Source organism: Cryptomeria japonica, chromosome 2 (genome assembly GCF_030272615.1).
Source record: "Cryptomeria japonica chromosome 2, Sugi_1.0, whole genome shotgun sequence".
Classification (NCBI taxonomy): domain Eukaryota; kingdom Viridiplantae; phylum Streptophyta; class Pinopsida; order Cupressales; family Cupressaceae; genus Cryptomeria; species Cryptomeria japonica.
The window spans coordinates 432,292,155-432,308,774 of record NC_081406.1 but is presented as its reverse complement, the minus strand read 5'-3'; the positions used below and the strand labels follow the sequence as shown (position 1 = coordinate 432,308,774).

Genomic DNA, 16,620 nt, shown 5'->3' with positions numbered 1-16,620 from the left:
CCAACTTCCACCTTCCTGCGCATGGCAAGCCATCAACTCGGTCATCCGACCCAACTTCCACCTTCCTGCGCATGGCAGGCCATCAACTCGGTCATCGGACCCAACTTCCGCCTTCCTGTGCATGGCAGGCCATCAACTCGGTCATCCGACCCAAATTCCTCCTTCCTACGCATGGCAGGTCATCGGACCCAAATTCCGACCTCACGAGTATGCCTACATATCGAATCAGTCATTGGACCCAACGTCTGACTTCATCCATACCATAGGGTCTTTAAGGTTGCCACGATGCGCTCAACCTGGGGAGTCGACCCATCGAAGCATACACCTCCCCTATACAAGCTATTTGTCTAATTCCCACACCTATGTAGTTTGCACCTCTGATCAGGACATCGACCCCAACTTCTGAACTCAACTGCAACGACCGCACTAGTGCCTTGGTGCGCACCTTGCAATGCACATTTGCAACATTCACCTTCCTACACATGGCAGGTCATCGGACCCAAATTCCGACCTCATGAGCATACCTACTAATCAAATCGATCATCAAACCCAACTTCCGACTTCATCCATAGCGCAGGGTCTTTAAGGTTGGCACGGTGTGCTCAACCTGGGGAGTCGACCCATCGAAGCATACACCTCCCCTATATAAGTTATTCGTCTGAATCTCACACCTCTGTAGTTTGCACCTCCAATCAGGACATCAACCCCAACTTCCGAACTCGCCTGCATTGACCACACCAGTGCCTTGGTGTGCACCAAAGTGCACTCTAGAGGTGCGCACCAAAGTCCCCTCCAGATGTGCGTACTTGTGCACTTTTGGTGCACACTTTTGTGCACACTTTTGGTGTGCACTTTTGTGCGCTCCAAAGGTGTGCACTTTTGGAGGGCACTTTTCGTGCACTCCAAAGGTGCACACTTTTGGAGGGCACTTTTCGTGCACTCCAAAGGTGCACACTTTTGGAGGGCACTTTTCGTGCACTCCAAAGGTGTGCACTTTAGGAGGGCACTTTTCGTGCACTCCAAAGGTGCAAACATTTGGTGCACACAAGTGCACACCTAGGTGAGCACCTTTGAGCACACCTTGTAGCACACCAAACTCTGACTTTCGACTTCGTCCACAATGCAAGGTTTTTGAGGTTGGCGCAATGCACACAACCAGGGGAGTCGACCCATCAAACCCAACACCTCCCCTATATAAGCTATTTGTCCGATTCTCATACATGCGTAGCCTATAGGAGCCATTAGGACATTGACCCCAACTTTTGACTTCTTAACGAAAACAAGGTCTTTGAGGTTGGCGTAATGCGCACAACCAAGGGAGTCGACCCATAAAACCCAACACCTCCCCTATATAAGCTATTTGTCTAATTCTAATACATGTGTAGCCTGCAACAATGATTAGGACATCGACCCCAACTTCTGAATTCATTTGCGTTGACCGCACCAAAGGTGCATGCCTTGGTGCTCACCAAACTTTGACATCCGACTTCTTCCGCAATGCAGGGTCTTTAAGGTTGGCATAGTGCGCACAACCAGGGGAGTCAACCCACCAAACACAACACCTCCCCTATATAAGCTATTTGTCTGATTCTCATACATGCGTAGTCTGCAGCAACGATTAGGACATCGACCCCAACTTTTGACTTTTTAAACAAGACAGGGTCTTTGAAGTTGGTGTAGTGCACACAACCAGGAGAGTCGACCCATCAAACGCAACACCTCCCCTATATAAGCTATTTGTCTGATTCTCATACATGTGTAGTCTGTAGCAGTGATTAGGACATTGACACCAACTTCTGAATTCATTTGCATTGACCGCACCAAAGGTGTGCGCCTTGGTGTGCACCCTGGAGTGCACTTTGGTGCTCACCTTGGTGCACACTTTGGTGTGCACCTCGGAGTGCACTAAAGGTGCGCACCTTGGAGTGCACCAAAGGTGTACACTTTGGAGCACACCACATAGGGTCTTTGAGAGGTTGGCGTAGTGCGCACACCAAGGTGGGTGTTGAGGTGCGTGCCGGGGTGGGTGGGTGCTAGGGTGCGCTCCATGGTGGGTGCCAGGGTGGGTGCATGCTAGCGTGGATTCCAAAGAGGGTCATAGGGTTGGTGATATAGTGGGTTCAAAGGTGGGTACTAGGGTGGGTTCCAAGGTAGGTCACAGGTTTGGTGCCAGGATGCGTGGGTGTTAGGTTTGGTGCCAAGGTGGGCTCTTGGGTGGGTGGGTGCTAGGGTGGGTTTCAAGGTGGGCACGAGGGCGGGTGCCAAGGTGGGTAACAAGTTGGGTGTTAGGATGGGTGAGTGCTAGACTAGGTGCCAAGGTGGGTGGGTGCTAAGGTGGATGCCAAGGTGGTTCACAGGGTGGGTGGGTTCTAGGGTGAGTTCCAAGGTGGGTCATAGGTTCAGTGCTAGGGTGGGTGTCGAGGTGGGTGCCTGGGTGCATGGGTGCTAAGGTGTGGATGCCAATGTGGGTCATAGGGTGGGTGCTCTCTAAATTGGTGGCCAGGGTGGGTGTGCACCCACCTTGCCCGAGGTGGGTGTGCACCCACCTTGCTCGAGGTGGGTGCCAAGGTGCCGGTGTGGGTGGGTGCTAAGGTGGATGCCAAGGTGGGTGAGAAGGTGGGTGATAGTTTGAGTGGTAGGATGGGTGTTTACCAAGATGGGTCACAGGGTGGGTGCTGAGGTGGGTGGGTGCAAGGGTGGGTAGGTGCTAGGGTGGGTGTCAGGGTGGGTGGGTGCTAGGTTGGGTTCCAAGGTGGGTGCGAGGGTAAGTGTCGAGGTGGGTCATAGGGTAGGTGCTAGGATGGGTGAGTGCTAGAATGCAAAGGTGCCAGGGTGGGTGCTAAGGTGCATCATAGCTTGGGTGCAAGGATGGGTTGGTGCTAGGGTGAATGGCAAGGTGGGTGCACAAGTGTCAAGGTGGGTGCCGAGGTGGGTGCCAAGTTGGGTTCCAAGGTGGGTGCCAAGTGGGCGACTGCTATGGTGGATGCCAAGGTGGGTCACGGGGTGGGTGCCAAGTTGCTAGGTTGGGTTCCAAGGTGGGTGCCAAGGTGGGTGCTAGGGTACATGGGTCACAGGGTGTGTTCCAAGGTGTGTCACAACGTGGGTGCCAGGATGGGTGCGCACCCACCCTGGCCAAGACGGGTGCGAGGGTGGGTTCCAAGGTCGGTCACAGGCTGGGTGCTAGGATGGGTGGGTGCCAAGGTGGGTCACAGGGTGGGTGCCAAGGTGGGCACCAAGGTGGGTGTGCACCCACCCTAGCCAAGGTGGGTCATGGGGTGGGTAACGAGGTGGGTAGTAAGGTGCATGCCAAGGTGGGTCATAGGGTGGGTGCCAAGGTGGGTGTGCACCAACCCTGGCCAAGGTAGGTCACGGGGTGGTTGTCGGGGTGGGCATCAAGCAGCCAAGGTGGGTGGCAAGTAGCCAAGTTGCGTGCCAAGGTGGGTGTCGGGGTGGGTGCCAAGGATCCAAGGTGGGTGCCAAGGAACCAAGGTGGGTGTCTGGGTGGGTTCCGATGTGGGAGCCAGGGTGGGTCCCAAGGTGAGTGCAAAGGTGGGTACCAGGGTCAAGGTGAGTGCCAATGTGGGTTCCAAGGTGCTAGGGTCAGGGTGAGTGCCAATGTGGATTCAAAGGTGCTAAGTTGGGTGCGAGGTTGGGTGCTAGGGTGGGTGGGTGCCAAGGTGTGTTAGGTGGAAGCCCGAGTGGGTGTCGGGGTGGGTCGGCATCCCATGGGTGTCGAGTTGGGCGCCTGATGGGTGCTTCTTGTTAATTTTTAGTCATCGGGACTCATTTCAATCCTTAGAGGTCATTTCTTCTTTTGGTCCTCAATTTTGGAACCCAATTTTGGTCCTCGGGTCCCATTTTTTTTGTCTCGCATCCCACTTTTGGCCTGTGGCCTTTTCGGGGTCGGTTCTCGTTTTGGGCATCAGAGCATGTTTCTTCTCCTAAAAACCAATATTTTTTTATTAAGTCTCGGAACACATTTTTGTTCTCCTGGACCCATCATGTGTCTTGGAACACATTTGTGGTCCTTGGGTTCCATTTTGCATCCCAAAACTTGTTTTTGGTGCTTGATCCCTATTTTGGGTGCCCACCCTGCACCAAGTGCACACCCGGGGCAAACCCAGCACCTTGGTGCATCAAGGAAAGATCGAGCATGCACCCGAGATGCCCAAACATGCACTAGGCTGAACTCAGCCCACATGTGAGCGCAGGTCGTTGTGCCCGAGGTGGTGTGTGGGCACCGCGTTGTAGATGGGACACTGCGTGCACTTCGGCGGGTCGGGTGCGCACCCAGGTCGGGTCGGGTGCGCACACAATGCCCCGTCCAGGTGCACGTAGTTAGGCCGGGCTGGGTGCACACCCGACGCCTTGGCGAGGTGCACGCACCCTTGCAGGGTTCACACTTGGCGAATAGGGCGTGCTTGGTGAGGGAGGGTGTGCACCTTGGCGGGGGTGGGTGGCTGGGGTGTATTCGTACGTGGGTCACGGTTTGCGACAAGCTCATAACGGGTGCGATCATACCAGTGTTAGTGCACCGGATCCCATCAAAACTCCGTAGTTAAGCGCACTTGGGCCAGAGTAGTACTGGGATGGGTGACCTTCCGGGAAGTCTCGGTGTTGCACCCTTTTTTAGTTTTTCGTCGGGCGTCGCAATGCTATTTGAATTAACCTTTTGCCTATTTGCATTCTTGTCGAGGCCAGGTCGGGGTGCGGTGCCCGCACCCCACGCGCATGGGGGTGACACCGAGCGCGCACCCGAGGCGCCCCGAGCACATAGGCCATGGTGCAACCCAGGTATTGTGCATGCACCCCGGTGCGCCTGAGGTGCTGCGCGCGCACCCAGGTGAAATCGGTGTGCACCTCGGCTAGTGCACGCTCAATCGAGTCATGCACATTGGCCAAGGTGCACATCGATGTTTCTTACTCTAAGGTTCCGCACCAGACACTCGAGACAGGTGAGCGAAGCAGGGCGGGGCCAAGTGCACGCCCGAGGCAGGTGCACACAGCTGGAGAGCACTTTGGAGCACACCAGAGGTGTGCACCTTGGAGCACACTTCGAAGCACTCCTTGGTGTGCACCAATGATGCACTCCATTCAAAAGTTTCCTGAAAAGGCAAAAAAAGTTGAGATTATAGAATTTCCCACTTGAGAGATTGTCAAAAAAAAATAAAAATTTGAAGGAAATGCGGGTGCCAAGGTGTGCGCGCCTGGGTGCGCGGCCCAGCCAAGGTGTGCGCACCAAGGCACCCACCCTGGCAAAGTTGCATGCAAGGTGTGCACCCGAGGCAAACCAAATAATTAACCCAACTTTCAACTTCGCGTGCACCTGCGCACCTTGGAGCGCACTTCGGAGCACTCCTTGGTGTGCACCAATCTTGGGCACCTCAGAGCCTACCATGGCGCCCACCAGGGTGTGCGCAGCAAGGTGTGCACCCTGGCGAAGGTGTGCACCCAGGGAAAACCGAGCTCTAACTTCATGCGCACCTTGGAGCGCACAAAAGGTGCGCACCTTGGAGGACACTTCAGAGCGAACCTTGGTGCGCTCCTCGGAGCGCACCATGGCGCCCACCAAGGTGCGCAACCCAGCCAAGGTGTGCGCACCCTGGGCAAACTGAGCTCCAAATTGTGTGCACCAGAGGTGCACACCATCATGTGCACCTTGGAGCACACTTCAGAGTGCTCCTTGGTGTGCATCGATGTTGCACACCTTGGATCGCACCCGGGGAAAACAAGGCAATTAACCCGACTTTCGACTTCGTGCACACCTCAGAGCGCTCCTGGGTTCGCACCTCAGAGCACACTGAGGTGCACACTTTTGATGCACTACCTTCACCAATTTCCAGAAAAGGCAAAAAAACATTGAGAAGATGTGCGCACCGAAGTGCCCACCCTGGCGAAGGTGCACATGAGGTGCGCACTGAGGTGCCCACCCTGGTGAAAGTGCACGCGAGGTGCGCACCTGGGGCAAACCGGGCTCTGACTTCTTGTACGCCATGCTACACACCTTGGTGCGCACCTTGGAGCACCTTCGAGCACACTTCAGAGCGCTCCATGGTGCCCATCGCGGCAAAGGTGCACGCGAGGTGCATACCCGAGGCAAACTGGGCTCTGACTTCGTGCACGCCGCACCTTGGAGCACACTTCAAGGCGCTCCTTGGTGCGCACCATGGTGCCCACCAGGATGCGCAACCCAGCCGAGGTGTGCGCATCGAGGTGTCCACCCCAGCGAAGGTGCACGCGAGGTGCACACCTGGGGCAAACCGGGCTCCGACTTTGTGCACGCCATGGTGCGCACCACGGTGCCCACCAAGGCATGCAACCTAGCCAAGGTACCCACTGCGGTGAAGGTGCACATGAGGTGCACACCCAGGGCAAATTGAGCTCTGAATTCATGCACGCTACACCTTGGAGCACACTTCGGAGCACTCCTTGGTGCGGACCATGGTGCCCACCAGGGCGCGCAACCCAGCCAAGGTGTGCGCACCAAGGTGCCCACCGCAGCGAAGGTGCACGCAAGGTGTGCACCCGGGGCATACTGGGATCCGACTTCATGCATGCCGTACCTTAGAGCACACATTAGGGTGCTCCCAGGTTCGTACCAGCGTTGCGCACCATGGTGGGCACCTCGGAGCACACAAAGGTGGGCAGCGAGGTGCGCACCTTTGATGCCCTGCCTTCACTAATTTCCATAAAAGGCAAAAAAAAATGACATTTTAAAATTTCCGTTTTGAAAGATAGTGAAAAAAGGGAATGCGGGTGCCATCTTGAGCCCGCCCTGGTGCGCAGCCCAAGCAAGGTGTGTGCACCAAGGTGCCCACCCTGGCAAAGGTGTGCACCCGGGCAATTAACCCAACTTCTGACTTCATGTGCGCCACCCAACAACCAGGCCTGGGAAGAGCCAATGTGAGAAACCCCACCAAACACTCTGACAAAAAAAGAGGGGGCACTCCAATAACCCCACTTCAGAGCGCACCCGGGGCAAACCCAACCAAGGTGTGCATCAAGGTGCTCGCCCCAGTGAAGGTGCGCACCTAGGGCAAACTGGGCTCCGACTTCATGCACGCCGCACCTTGGAGCACACTTCAGAGCATTCCCGGGTTCGCACCAATGTTGTGCACCATGGTGGGCACCTCCGAGCACACCAAGGTGGGCAGCGAGGTGCGCACCTTTGATGCACTGCCTTCACTAATTTCCAGAAAAGGCAAAAAAAAATGAGATTTTAAAATTTCCATTTTGAAAGATAGTGAAAAAAATAGAATGCGGGTGCCATCTTGAGCCCACCCTGGTGCGCAGCCCAGGCAAGGTGTGCGCACTAAGGTGCCTACCCTGGCGGAGGTGTGCACCCGGGACAAACCGGGCTCTAACTTCATGCACGCCATGGTGCCCACCAAGGCACGCAACCCAGCCAAGGTGCCCACCGCGGTGAAGGTGCACGTGAGGTGCGCACCCGAGGCAAACCGGGCTCCGACTTTATGCATGTTGCATCTTGGAGCACACTTCAGAGCGCTCCTTGGTGCGCACCATGGTGCCCACTAGGGTGCACAACCCATCCAAGGTGTGCGCACCATGGTTCCCACCCCGGTGAAGGTGCACATGAGGTGCGCACCTGGGGCAAACCGGGCTCCGACTTCGTGCACGCCGCACCTTGGAGCACACATCAGGGTGCTCCCAGGTTCGCACCAGCATTGCGCACCATGGTGGGCACCTCGAAGCAGACCAAGGTGGGCAGCGAGGTGCGCACCTTTGATGTGCTGCCTTCACTAATTTCCATAAAAGGAAAAAAAAAAGGAGATTTTAAAATTTCCATTTTGAAAGATAGTGAAAAAAATGGAACGCGGGTGCCATCTAGAGCCCGCCCTAGTGCGCAGCCCAGGCAAGGTGTGTGCACCAAGGTGCCCACCCTAGCGAAGGTTCCCACCCAAGCAATTAACCCTACTTCCAACTTCATGCACGCCAGGGTGGGTGCGCACCCAACAACTGGGCCTGGGAAGAGCTAATACGAGAAACCCCACCAAATGCTCCGACAAAAAGATAGGGGGTGCTCCAATAACCCCGCTTAAGAGCGCACCCGGGGCAAACCCAACCAAGGTGCCCACCCTGGCAAAGGTGCATGTGAGGTGTGCACCCGGGGCAAACTAGGCTCTGACTTCATGCATGCCGCACCTTGGAGTACACTTTGAAGCACTCCTTGGTACGCACCATGGTGCCCACCAGGGTGGGCAACCCAGCCAAGGTGTCGACCCCGGCGAAGGTGCACACGAGGTGCACACCCAGGGCAAACCGGGCTCCAACTTCGTGCACACCACACCGTGGAGCACACCTCAAGGCGTTCCTAGGTTCACACCAGCGTTGCGCACCATGGTGGGTACCTCAGAGCATACCAAGGTGGGCAGCGAGGTGCACACCTTTGATGCGTTGCCTTCACTAATTTCCAGAAAAGGCAAAAAAAAAGGAGATTTTAAAATTTCTGTTTCGAAAGATAGTGAAAAAAATGGAACAGGGGTGCCATCTTGAGCCCGCCCTGGTGCGCAGCCCAGGCAAGGTGTGCGCACCAAGGTGCCCACCCTGGCGGAGGTGCACACCCGAGGCAAACCAGGTTATGACTTCATGCACGCCATGGTGCCCACCATGGCGCGCAACCCAGCCAAGGTGCCCACCGCGGTGAAGGTGCACACCCGGGGCAAACCGGGCTTTGACTTTGTGCACGCCACACCTTGGAGCACACTTTGAAGCACTCCTTGGTGCGCACCATGGTGCCCACTAGGGTGCAAAACCCAGCCAAGGTCTACACACCAAGGTGCCCACCCCGGCAAAGGTCCACGCGAGGTGCGCACCCGAGCCAAACCAAGCTCTGACTTCGTGCATGCCACACCTTGGAGCACACATCAGAGTGCTCCCGAATTCGGACTAGCATTGCGCACTATGGTGGGCAGCGAGGTGCGCACCTTTGATGTGCTGCCTTCACTAATTTCAGGAAAAGGCAAAAAAAAAGAGATTTTAAAATTTTCGTTTTGAAAGATAGTGAAAAAAATGAAACATGGGTGCCATCTTGAGCCCGCCCTGGTGCACAGCCCAAGCAAGGTGTGCACACCAAGGTTCCCACCCTAGTAGAGGTGCGTACCCAGAGCAAACCGAGCTCTAACTTTGTGCACACCATGGTGCCCACCAAGGCGCGCAACCCAGCCAAGGTGCCCACCGTGGTGAAGGTGCACGCAAGGTGCGCACCCGGGGCAAACTGGGCTCCAACTTTGTGCACACCATACCTTGCAACACACTTTAGAGTGCTCCTTGGTGCACACCATGGTGCCCACTAGGGCGCGCAACCCAGCCAAGCTTTGCAAACCAAGGTGCCCACCCCGACGAAGGTGCACGCGAGGTGCACACCCGGGGCAAACTGGGCTCTAACTTCATGCACGCCGCACCTTGGAGCACACATCGGAGCACTCCTAGGTTCACACTAGCATTGCACACCATGGTGGGCAGCGAGGTGCGCACCTTTGATGCACTGCCTTCACTAATTTCCAGAAAAGGCAAAAAAAATGAGATTTTAAAATTTCTGTTTTGAAAGATAGTGAAAAAAACGAAACGTGGGTGCCATCTTGAGCCCGCCCTGGTGCATAGCCTAGGCAAGGTGTGGGCACCAAGGTGCCCACCCTGGTGGAGGTGCGCACCTGGGGCAAACTGGGCTCCAACTTCATGCACACCATGGTGCCCACCAAGGCGCGCAACCCAGCCAAGGTGCCCATCGCAATGAAGGTGCATGCGAGGTGCGCACCTGAGGCAAACCGGGCTCTGACTTTGTGCATGCCACACCTTGGAGCATAGTTTGGAGCACTCCTTGGTGTGCACCATGGTGCCCACCAGGGCACGCAACCCAGCCAAGGTCTGCACACCAAGGTGGCCACCCCGGTGAAGGTGCACGCGAGGTGCGCACTCGGGGCAAACCGGGCTCCGACTTCGTGCATGCCGATCCTTGGAGCACACATTGGAGTGCTCATGGGTTCGCACCAGCATTGTGCACCATGGTGGGTAGTGAGGTGTGCACCTTTGATGCGCTGCCTTCACTAATTTCTAGAAAAGGCAAAAAAAAAGGAGATTTTAAAATTTCTGTTTTGAAAGATAGTGAAAAAAACGGAACGCAGGTGCCATCTTGAGCCCGCCCTGGTGCGCAGCCCAGGTAAGGTGTGTGCACTAAGGTGCCCACCCTGGCAGAAGTGCACACTTGGGGCAACCGAGCTCTGACTTCGTGCATGCCATGGTTCCCACCAAGGCACGCAACCCAGCCAAGGTGCCCACCGCGGTGAAGGTGCACGCGAGGTGCGCACTCAGGGCAAACCGGGCTCCGACTTTGTGCATGTCGCACCTTGGAGCACACTTCAGAGTGCTCCTTGGTGCGCACCATGGTGCCCACTAGGGCGCGCAACCCAGCCAAGGTCTGAACACCAAGGTGCCCACGCCGATGAAGGTGCACGCGAGGTGCGAACCTAGGGAAAACTAGGCTCCAACTTCGTGCACGCCGCACCTTGGAGCACACATTGGAGCACTCCTGGGTTCGCACTAGCATTGTGCGCCATGGTAGGTAGTGAGGTGCACACCTTTGATGTGCTACCTTCACTAATTTCTAGAAAAGGCAAAAAAAATGAGATTTTAAAATTTCTGTTTTGAAAGATAGTGAAAAAAATGGAACGCGAGTGCCATCTCTAGCCCACCCTGGTGCACAGCCCAGGCAAGGTGTGCACACAAAGGTGCCCACCTTGGCGAATGTGTGCACTCGGGGCAAACCGAGCAATTAACCCAACTTCTAACTTCGTGCGTGCCAGGGTGGGTGTGCACCCAACAACCGGGCCTGGGAAGCCCCTATGTGAGAAACCCCACCAAATGCTTGGACAAAAAAAGTGGGGGCGCTCCAATAACCCTGCTTCGGAGTGCACCAGAAACCCCACTGGATGCTTGGGCAAAAAAGTAATGCGCACCCCAAGCCCCTACCCAGAAATCCCCACTTCAGACATGGGGAGCTGCAACGGTAAAAAGCCTCACTAAACTCTTGGACAGAAAGGTGCCTCGAGGGTAATGCCCGAAACCCCACTTCCACTTCTGACCGAGGCAACCCCCCTCTTCGGAGCCCTGCCCAGCACTTGGACAAAAAAAATGTGGCCCAAAGATGAGAAACCCCTCTTCGGAGCCCCGCCCAGCACTTCGACGAAAAAATTGTGGCCCAAGGGCTGCCCAGCTTGGCACCCGGATGAGAAACCCCTCTTCGGAGCCCCGCCCAGGACTTGGACAAAAAAAATGCAACCCACGGATGAGAAACCCCTCTTCGGAGCCCCGCCCAGCACTTGGATGAAAAAAATGTGGCCCAAGGGTTGCCCAACTTGGCACCCAGATGAGAAACCCCTCTTCGAAGCTTGGAAAACCCCACTCAGCCCTTTGACAGAAAGGCAGACACAGGGTCGCATCATTTTCATCCACACTTGGCATCTGGGGAAGAAAAGAGTGCACCACAAATCGTGCTCAGCCCTTGGACAAAGAAAAGGTCAGTGAAGGGTCGCACCATCGACAACCCCGCTTGGCACTTGGATGAGAAAGTCTGGCGTGTGCCCCCTTGAGGTGCACTGGTAGGAACCCCACCTCGGGGGACTTCAAAGAGAATGATGTGGGTCATCGAGGAACGAAGAAGGTTAGAAATGTAAACCCCACCTACGACAGAGCCAAAAAAAGAGGTCGCATGAATCGAGGTGATAGAGGGCTGAATCTCAGTGGATCATGGCAGCAAGGCCACTCTACCACTTACAATACCCCGTCGCTTATTTAAGTCGTCTGCAAAAGATTCTTCTCGCCGACAGCTTGAAATTGTTATCCAAGGTTGCTCCAACCAGGCAGTTACGTCGATCAAAGGTAGCCAATGACATAGGCCCCTGGGGGTGCAAGAGCACCCCTACTGTGGGTCAGGATGCAGCTGGAGAGAGAGATGTGCCGCATCTAGTGTGGATTCTAACTTAGAGGTGTTCAGTCATAATCCGACACATGGTAGCTTCGCGCCACTAGCTTTTCAACCAAGCACGATGACCAAATGTGTGAATCAATGGTTCCTCTCATACTAAGTTGAATTACTATCGTAGCACGGATCATTAGTAGGGTAAAACTAACCTGTCTCACGATGGTCTAAACCCAACTCACATTCCCTATTGGTGGGTGAACAATCCAACACTTAGTGAATTCTGCTTCACAATGATAGGAAGAGCCGACATCGAAGGATCAAAACGCAATGTCACTATGAATGCTTGGCTACCACAAGCCAGTTATCCCTGTGGTAACTTTTCTGACACCTCTAGCTTCAAATTCCAAAAGTCTAAAGGATCGATAGACCATGCTTTCACGGTTTGTATTCGTACTAAAAATCAAAATCAAATGAGCTTTTACCCTTTTGTTCCACATGAGATTTCTATTCTCGTTGAGCTCATCTTAGGACAACTACGTTATCTTTTAACAGATGTGCTGCCCCAGCTAAACTCCCCACCTGATAATGTCTTTCGCTTGGATCGGCGCACCTAGACGCACCTTAAGGCCAAAAATAGGGACATTGCCCCATCTCTGCCTCATGCAATAAGTAAAATAACGTTAAAAGTAGTGGTATTTCACTTGCACTGAAATGGTTCCCACTTATTCTACACCTCTCAAGTCATTTCACAAAGTCGGACTAGAGTCAAGCTCAACAGGGTCTTCTTTCCCCGCTGATTCCGCCAAGCTCATTCCCTTGGCTGTGGTTTTTCTAGATAGTAGATAGGGATAGTGGGAATCTCGTTAATCCATTCATGTGCATCACTAATTAGATGATGAGGCATTTGGCTACCTTAAGAGAGTCATAGTTACTCCTGCCATTTACCTGCGCTTGGTTGAATTTCTTCACTTTGACATTCAGAGCACTGGATAGAAATCATATTGCGTCAGCATCCATAGGGACCATCGCAATGCTTTGTTTTAATTAAATAGTCAGATTCCCCTTGTCCGTACCAATTTTGAGTCAGCTGTTCACCGCCTAGGGAAAGACCCCGAAGGGAGCGCCCTGCATCCATCGCTCGATCAACACGTGACGGCCTGCCCTCACCGTGGTAGCAACTCAGGTAGGCTGCCAACAGCCCACAGGCTCGGGGCGCAGACCCTTAGGCCCAGCCCTCAGAGCCAATCCTTTTCCTGAAGTTACGGATCCATTTTGCCAACTTCCCTTACCTACATTGTTCTATTGACTAGAGGCTATTCACCTTGGAGACCTAATGCACTTATGAGTACGACCAGGCATGAACAGTACTTGATCCTCCAGATTTTCAAGGGCCACTGAAGGCGCACCGGACACCGCGGGACGTGCGGTGCTCTTCCAGCTGCTGGACCCTATCTCCGGTTGAACCGATTTTAGGGTGGGCAGGCTATTAAAAAGAAAAGATAACTCTTCCCGGGGCCCCCACCGACGTCTTTGGGTTTCCTAATGTTTCTGTCTACTGCCACGTCCCAGTTTGGGAATATTAACCTGGTTCCCTTTCGATGATCGCGCAAAGTGCGCCCTTGAAATAGGGCTTTCCCATCTCTTAGGATCGACCAACCCATGTCCAAGTGTTGTTCACATGGAACCTTTCCCCACTTTAGTCATCAAAGTTCTCATTTGAATATTTGCTACTACCACCAAGATCTGCACCGAGGGCTGGTCCACCCAAGCTCACACCCAAGGTTTCGCAACAACCGCCATGTCCTCCTACTCATTAGAGCCTGGCACTTGCCCTGATGGCCGAGAATAGGTTGCACGCTTCAACGCCATCCATTTGTGGGGCTAGTTGATTTGGCAGGTGAGTTGTTACACACTCCTTAGCAGATTTTGACTTCCATGACCACCGTCCTGCTGTCTTAATCAACCAACACCCTTTGTGGGATCTGTGTTAGCGCACAATTTTGCACCCAACAAAGGGGCACAATTTGGCACCTGGCCCTGCCTAGCTTCACTCACCTGTCCCAAGCACCTCAGAGCGCACCATGGTGCCCACCAAGGAGCGCAGCCTAGCCAAGGTGTGCGTAGCAAGGTGCGCACCCTGGCGAAGCTGTGCACCCGGGGCAAACCGAGCTCCAACTTTGTGCGCACTTTGGAGTGCACAAAAGGTGTGCACCTTGGAGGACACTTCAGAGTGAACCTTGGTGCGCACCTCAGAGCGCACCATGGCAACCACTAAGGTGCGTAGCCCAGTCAAGGTGTGCACACCCCGAGCAAACCGAGCTCCGAATCCTACGCACCAGAGGTGCACGCCATCATGCGCACCTTGGAGCACACTTCCAAGTGCTCCTTGGTGTGCACCAATGTTGCACACCTCGGAGCGCACCTGGGGAAAACAAGGAAATTAACCTGACTTTTGACTTTGTGCGCACCTCAGAGCGCTCCCAGGTTCACACCTCAAAGCACACCGAGGTGCGCACCTTTGATGCGCTGCCTTCACCAATTTCCAGAAAAGACAAAGAAACATTGAGAAGATGTGCGCATCAAGGTGCCCACCCTAGCGAAGGTGCATGCAAGGTGTGCACCGAGGTGCCCACCCTAGCGAAGGTGCATGCGAGGTGTAAACCAAGGTGCCCACCCTGGCAAAGGTGCACGTGAGGTGCACACCCGGGGCAAATCGGGCTCTGACTTCATGCACACCATGCTGCGCACCTTGGTGCGCACCTTGGAGGGCCATGGTGTGCACCTTGGAGCACACTTCAGAGCACTCCATGGTGCCCACCATGGTGAAGGTGCATGCAAGGTGCGTACACAGGGCAAACCAGGCTCCGACTTCGTGCACGCCGCACCTTGGAGCACACTCCGGAGCGCTCCTTGGTGCGCACCATGGTGCACACCAAGGTGCGCAACCCAGCTGAGGTGTGCACACCAAGGTGCGCACCCCAGTGAAGGTGCACGTGAGGTGCACACCCAGGTCAAATCGAGCTCCGATTTCATGCACGCCACGGTGCGCACCATAGTGCCCACCAAGGCGCGCAACCCAGCCAAGGTGCCCACCGTGGTGAAGTTGCATGCGAGGTGCACACTCGGGGCAAACCAGGCTCTGAATTCGTGCATGCCGCACCTTGGAGCACACTTCAGAGCACTCCTTGGTGTGCACCATGCTGCCCACTAGGGCGCACAACCCAGCCAAGGTGTGCACACGAAGGTGCACGCGAGGTGCGCACCTGGGCCAAACCGAGCTCTGACTTCGTGCACAACGCACCTTGGAGCACACGTCGGGGTGCTCCTAGGTTCGCACCAGTGTCACGCACCATGGTGGGTACCTTGGAGCACACCAAGGTGGGCAGCGAGGTGCGCACCTTTGATGTGCCTCCTTCACTAATTTCCAGAAAAGGCAAAAAAAAATGAGATTTTAAAATTTCCATTTTGAAAGATAGTGAAAAAAATGAAATGCGGGTGCCATCTTGAGCCCACCCTGGTGCGCAGCCCAGGAAAGGTGTGCGCACCAAGATGCCCACCCTTGCGAAGGTGCACACTCAGGCAATTAACCCAACTTCTGACTTCGTGCGTGCCAGGGTGGGAGCGCACCCAACAACCGAGCTTGGGAAGAGCCAATGCGAGAAACCCCACCAAACGCTCTGACAAAAAAAGAGGGGGCACTCCAATAACCCTACTTTGGAGCACACCCGGGGCAAACCCAGCCAAGGTGTACACCAAGGTGCTTGCCCCGGTGAAGGTGCGCACCCGGGGCAAACCAGGCTCCGACTTCGTGCACGCCGCACCTTGGAGCACACTTCGGAGCATTCTCAAGTTCACACCAACGTTGCGCACCATGGTGGGCACCTCGGAGCACACCAAGGTGGGCAGGGAGGTGCGCACCTTTGATGCGCTGCCTTCACTAATTTCTAGAAAAGGCAAAAAAAAATGAGATTTTAAAATTCACGCCTGACTTGGGGACGCGGGAAAGCGGCCAAGTACATTTTACTCGTACGCTGGCAGGCCACTGTGGCCTAGTTAAAGTTCCACACTTAGCCTCACTCGACCTACACAAACCAACACTGACCCGCATAGGCCACTGCTCATTGCGACGGGGTGAGGGACCTCGTGCTCATTTCAGCCAACTGGGCCGCTAGTGGGCACAGACAACCATCTCCGCTCCTCCGTATGGGAGGGTGATTTTGGAGTGCGACACCCAAGCAGACGTGCCCTCGGCCAAGGCCTCGGGTGCAACTTGTGTTCAAAGACTCGATGATTGACGGGATTCTGCAATTCACACTAAGTATCACATTTCGCTAGATTCTTCATCATGGCAAGAGCCGAGATATCCATTACCGAGAGTCATGTTTTTATCTTATTCATGTTTTTTTTCTGGTGACCCAAACGCACAAAGGTGCCTGGGCCATGCTTCAATGTTTTGGAATTTTTGGTGCAGGTCGCACCGATGTAGGGTGTTTGACATGAACCATCCGCCAGTGCAAGGGGGCACAAGAAGGGTGCGTGTCCTCGTCCCATTGCATCGCACAAGAGGATGCCACCTTAAGAGAACCCTGCAGCCAGAGGATGGGTCCTGCCCCATGAGTGATCGCTCAAGAGTGCACTTGTCGGTGGCGGGGAACACTCCAAGTGACATGTTGTTCCCCTGG

At 54.8% G+C, this 16,620-nt stretch overlaps 2 non-coding genes across 2 annotated transcripts; one reads left to right on the top strand and one right to left on the bottom strand.

Moving 5' to 3' along the window:
• Positions 1-4,507: 4,507 nt before the first annotated feature.
• LOC131031852 (5S ribosomal RNA) lies at positions 4,508-4,626 on the top strand. The gene has a single exon (XR_009103261.2). It is a non-coding gene; the product is annotated as a 5S ribosomal RNA (ribosomal RNA).
• An 11,537-nt stretch (positions 4,627-16,163) lies between these two features.
• On the bottom strand, positions 16,164-16,317 carry LOC131031769 (5.8S ribosomal RNA). Its single transcript, XR_009103185.2, has one exon. It is a non-coding gene; the product is annotated as a 5.8S ribosomal RNA (ribosomal RNA).
• Positions 16,318-16,620: the final 303 nt, after the last annotated feature.